Source organism: Anabas testudineus, chromosome 19, assembly GCF_900324465.2.
Source record: "Anabas testudineus chromosome 19, fAnaTes1.2, whole genome shotgun sequence".
Lineage (NCBI taxonomy): Eukaryota > Metazoa > Chordata > Actinopteri > Anabantiformes > Anabantidae > Anabas > Anabas testudineus.
The window spans coordinates 1,866,430-1,872,429 of NC_046628.1; positions in this window are offsets into that span (position 1 = coordinate 1,866,430).

The following is a 6,000-nucleotide window of genomic DNA, read 5'->3' on the forward strand; positions in this document are numbered from 1 at the left end:
TTTGTGTTTTTAGTTGTTCTAATGTAAAAACTGAGAAATAAATAGATATGGCCCTCATTGTATTGCTGAAAATGAAATGAAATGTTAAGACACAATGTTATTCTTGCTGTTCTTGCTATTCTTCATAAGTCAAATCATTCAAAGTGCAGTTACAGTGATGAGACAGAACTCCACTGAATGGACAGGTTCAAAAAGATGAATAAAGATGTTAGATATGTGAACTAACAGTTCCTGAACAACACAAACTGCATTTGTTGACCTAATGTAAAAACAATTCTAAAAAACAGAGACAACAAGTTATATTTTACAGTGTATGGACACTACTATTACTTAAGATAGTAAACAAACAAACAAAAAAATGAGTCATCATGAGAGAAGCAAAGGTTTCAAAAAGCGTTGATAACTACTTCCCACAAGCAAAACTATTTTTTTTTTGTCTTTTCTAATATTTTTTATATTTTTATTGTGTTTTTTTTTTATCTTTTATTCTACTGGTAACTCCCCGTGTCCCCCGGCTCTGGAGCTATCTTTAAAGTGCTGCACAGTTATTTATTCCTGTAGTCTTCTCACATACACTATGGACTGCAAAGGGCACTAAGTGTTACATGCGGTAGAAGTTCCAAACTTTATAATATAAGTTTTCTCTCAATCTACCCTTTAACTTATGTTTCTTTAAGTCACAGAGCAATATCGACTCACAGTTCCCTTGGCCTATAAACAGTTTAGAGACGATGTGTTACTCTTATCACCACTACTCTCAGAGTGATCTACTGAAAACCACATTATATCACTTTATATTTTTTTTCTTGTTTTATTTATTTTTATTGATTGTATGATAGTTTTTTCTTTGTCTTTTCCTTTTTTTAAAGTAGGTCATACCAGGTCCTGGATATCTATCTATAACCTGGCCTCTCTAAATGCTAAAACACACCTGTAGGAGCACGTGTACATGATATACACAGAACTGACAGAAACATACTCAACGTATCTAACACATACAGTTGTTTTTAATCGACTTCAGATGGGAGGGAGATGTTTTTCTGTTTCTAACTAGTTGGAGTAACTCAAGAATCACTTTAAGTTATACAGCTTCATGAGAGAAACAAATGTAAAAGGATAACTCTCTGTACAATTTCTCTAGCAAAGACTTTTTCAGGTACCGGTAATTAAAGGTAAGATGCTGGTCGATCATTTTTCAGACACTGAAAAAGCTGCGGTTTCTTAATTAAAGTTTTCTCCAAAGTGGACATTGTATGTCCTCGGACTGGTGAGTTTAGCTGGTAGATTTTTTATTCCAGCTTTGACAGTGTTACTAGTCTCACACCAACAGTAATTAAAGTTGATGGATTGATGTGTCGAGACACAGCTCTAAATACGTTTGCACAACGGCTACAAAGACAGGCTAGAGACACTTTACATTTAATGAGACAGTGATCTGACATAACTGATGTGATGTGGGAGGAAAATATCATTTAAAATAATGCAGTCTATACGTTCAGGTCAGTGGAGTTCGACACAAAGAGCACTGATGCTGCTCTGGAGGTTAGTGGAGAAGCGTTCATCTACTGTTAGAGACAGTTTGTCCTGTGGTTGCTTAAAATGAAAATCTGCTTTGATAATAATGACTAATTGTTACAGTTTTGCCGTGTTTCTACTGACAGAGTCCAAGTGTTGATGAGAGAGACTGTCAAATAGAGTCATGTAAAGCTGCTTAATAAGGTGTGCTATGGTGTTCAATTAAAGACAGCTAGTAGTGACTGGGGAACATTGGTTTGAAATATTACTTACTGCCAGAACATAGTGGCTTCTGCTCTTTTCTTTAACATTCTTTTTCTACTTTCAATTCTAACTTGAGCCTTTTAGACCAATTTGAGGACAGTGATTCTGTTCATATGATATAGAAGTAATAATCTAACAGTTCTCTTTTCACTTAGCTTATGTATCCGTTTGAAGGTCTTTCTCAAAAAGACCATTTGAGTCATAGTGAATGATTTCTTTAATTAAAAAAAAACCTCATTTACAGTAGTTTCCAATACAAAGGCGAGTAAAGAAAACCTTAAATCCATTTTCTATTACACATTACACACAGGCCAAAATTATAACAGCTTCCTTCCTCTAAAGCAGCTTACAGCCCTGTTACAATAAAGAGAGGCAATTTACCAGCTGTAATTTCAGCTCAGATAGCCCTTTTACTCCAATATACTCAAACCTCGCTCACTGCCTCCTGTATACACACTGTGCACATAATCAAGGCAACACAAGACTGTACCATCAGCCAAGGTATTAGTATAATGTGGTTTTAAAAAGTAAAACATCTGTAGTTAATTGTTTTAACAAAGTTTCATTATCATCATCATCTATCACAATACACAGTTATTCTGTTTTTGTCTCCAGTAATAACCAAAATACTTTAAGTAACTTCATATTATTGACTGAAAAATCCTAGTTAGACTTAATACACTCCATCACAGCTAACAGTAAAACACATCAACATGAAGTGATGAACTTTTAATGTTGTGATTCCCAACCTCCACCACAAGGGGGCAGTCTGGCTGCAGGCCCCCAGAGCTAAGCCTGTTTCCTTCCTCATGTGTCAGGCAGAAAAGGCACCAGCGACGAGAAGCTTTCAGCCATTCGCTGCCTCAATCATTGTTGGACAGAGTCATCATCCTGCAGCAGAGGCTGCAGCTCGAGCCTTGCTAAGGTTGCAATGAGAGCCTCCTCCTCCCTGCCTCTCATGTGCTCTTGCAGGATGGGATGACTGGCAGCAAGCCCCCATCCCACCTATTCTGCCTCCCACTCACACGATACCCCGAACACTCTTCAGCGTACCAAACACAGCCATGTGTAAAGAAGGAGAAAGAAGAATGAAAGACACTGTGATACAGCCTTGTCGCTGCATCGCCGTAGTATTTAGACATTTGGCCCTTGGCTTCTTGGCCCTAATCTCCACTGTTCTCTGGCTCTGCAGAAGTTTGGCTCAACTTGTGGGCAAATGCACAGGGCTTTAGCAGAGCTTTACCTTCATACACTACTAGACAAGCTTAATTCGAGCCATGTGGCTGCTCTTACTTTCCTAATTGAATCATTCTTGGAGATTTAAGGTTTCATACAGACGTACTGTACCTGTATCCGTGAGTGTCAGGAAAGAGTGAGAAACGAAGGCCCTGGGTTTTAATTCGCTCTCAGTTTGCCACTTGTATGACTATAAACAGCCGCTCATTTTTCTTTTGCACATCCCTCGATACCAGTTTACCTGGCGCTGTCCTCGATTCATAAACCCAGGAGGAGAAATCCATTTGTGAGCCTTTAATTTCCCACGCAGAGCAGACAACGATTCCTAACAGAAATAAACGTTTTAATGGTTACGTGAGTCAATTCTGCATTTGTAAAAATAAAACTGGTAAAATGAAACTGTGCACTGTCTTCTGCAGATCGTAGCAGGACGCATTCACAGCTATTATCCTGAAAGCTAAAACGCGGGAGCCTGATCTAAATTATACGTACTACATATTGTACTTAAAGTGTGTGCATATGCATCCGTGCACTAACATGCCCACTGTGCGAGCTCCGGCTCTCCAACACGATTTGTCAAGGACAGCAGAGGTTTCCATTAACAGAGCATTAGCCCCTCCTCACCTGTGCTTCTCCACTCTACAAACCGTGCCTTTGTCTTCATTAGGTACCTCTGACAAGCTTCCAGCGAGCCTCAAAGTGGGCCATTACCAGCCCCCGGCACACCACGGGGCTCTGCACTGGGCACTAATAGCTATCGCCGTGGTAGCAGTTCCCATGGATTCGAGGCCAAAGGGTGGATGGAGAGTTTAGTACAGTAGGTAGTAGAATGAGGCTGTTAAGCTTTTTATACACAGCTGTACGACAGCTTCTCACTGTCTTCTTGTAAGCACTTAAGATGTTAGGTGGCACCTGTAACGTGGGGAAGGCTGGGCAGTTTGCTAGCTGCCTTGTCAGAGAGACAACAATGAGGGGACGAGAGGGCGCGAGACGTGTGCACTCCTGCGGTGCGTTCAGCTCACAGGGTAGGACGGTTCCAACAGGAGTCGTTCACTGTGCTGCTCACACATCTGCATCACAGCGGCGTCGACGTCACGCCGTTCGAAGTGAAACGTTAACTAATCACAACAGCATGAGCCGCATTGATGCTTCATTCGTGGAGGTGACTTCATCATGGCCCATGTAACACTTATCAGTTGGATTAAACAGTATTATTATAGTTCATTGATAATATGTAGGTGCAACCTGCAGAGAAGATTATACATGTTCAGACGTATCCAGTCACAACACTGATACATCAATTTAGCTTCCTAACTGAAACATTTCCAGTAACTTCACAGTGGTTGAACAGAGGAGAGCTGTCAGGATGGTGCCCCACCCTGCCCCTGGCCACCGAGGGTGACTGATCCGGGACACTCTGAGGTATTGTAGTGGGCACAAGGAGAGGAGACTAGGTCACTGTATTTCTCTGCTAGTGGCGTTTAACTTGGTCTGCTGCACAAGAAGACCAGAAGAAAAGCCTGTTAAAAGTTGTTAACGGACAGGAAAACCATACTAAGCCTGTCGCATGTTTTAATATATGTGGAACCAGGTGACACGAACAACAGCAGGAATGATGAGGTGTTAAAGCACAGTGGCAGGTTTGTCAGACGACCAAGGGAAGGAGGAAGCCACCTGTTCTTCTGGGGTCAGAACCTCACCAGGGGACGTGGACACCTGCGTGGAACTTGTATCGCTGCTACAGATGTTCCTTAGACAGGAAGCCATGCCTCACTCGCATGTTTTGTTCATCCTCAACACCTGATGCGACTGTGCAGGTTTTTACGCTGCGCGTGTGCTTGTGGTCAGCTCAACCTGCTCCCCCCTTCGGTGAATTTGTGTCTCTCGTTCGGTATTACATTCAGCATCTGCACCAGCTCCACTTCCTGTGTGATATCGAATACAACAAGGAGTCAAACACCTCCTGTCCTTGCAGAAGTTCCACCAAATGATACTCCACGCTGCTTGGACACACTGTAAAGGTCCTTTTGCTGCAGACAGACCTTGTGTTTCCCCTTCTCTCTTTCTCTCTGTGGGCCTTTCTCGTCTCGACTGCTTTGCAGTATCTCAACCTGTCAGCATCTCCACTTCCAGCCTCGTTAGATAGAAACATCACACCGGGCACCCTTCTTGGACAAATATCAGTGACTGTGAGAGATTTTTATTTTTTTTTATTTGTGTTCATCTGATATGTCTCCTAATGTGCTGCAGAATGGAGCTCATGACTGAGATAACCCAGGCTGTGGAAAAGAAAAAATGTACGTGAGGGATGTTTTGTGTTTGGGTTGTGATGGAGCCTGTTAGAAAAATGATAGATAGCAGTGGAGATAGGTGCGGTGAGAAAGAGCCATCTGTCTGGGCCGGGCGCTGATGGTTGGGTTGTAGATAGCGAGAGCTGTCGTGCTCTGAGTGTGCACGGAAACGAGACGAGGTAATGATTGATACGGCCAACTTGGACACGTCTTCAGAATGGCTGAATGGATCCTCCGGCACCTGGTTGTCTTTGGGAGGTGGGAACACACACTCTCAGAGGGGCCAATGCTGCGCAGGGGGGCTGACGACCTCCCGCTGGGATGCTGTCACTGCTGTCGCTTGGTACCAATTCTTTTAGGTTGACAGTTTGAAACATGGGAATGTTTTAACATTTGCTAGTTAAAGTAAAAAAATACATATGTGCGCCCACAACCCTTACAAGAAAAAGCGGCTGGGATAATAGAGATTTCACAGGCCTTTGATGCTCTGGCTTGTCAGTCTGCACCGTCTCCATGCTGCTGCTGAAACCTGCAGTCTGCTGGCACCATTCCCACAATGCCCTCCTGCTCAAGGTGTTTCCGCTGCGGAAGCAGACAGAGAAATGAGAGTAGGCTGCGGAGACACCGAGGCGCAGATGTGTTGAGAACGCAGCGTTCGCTGTGTGATTTAGTGAGACAGCAGCTGATTATGCAG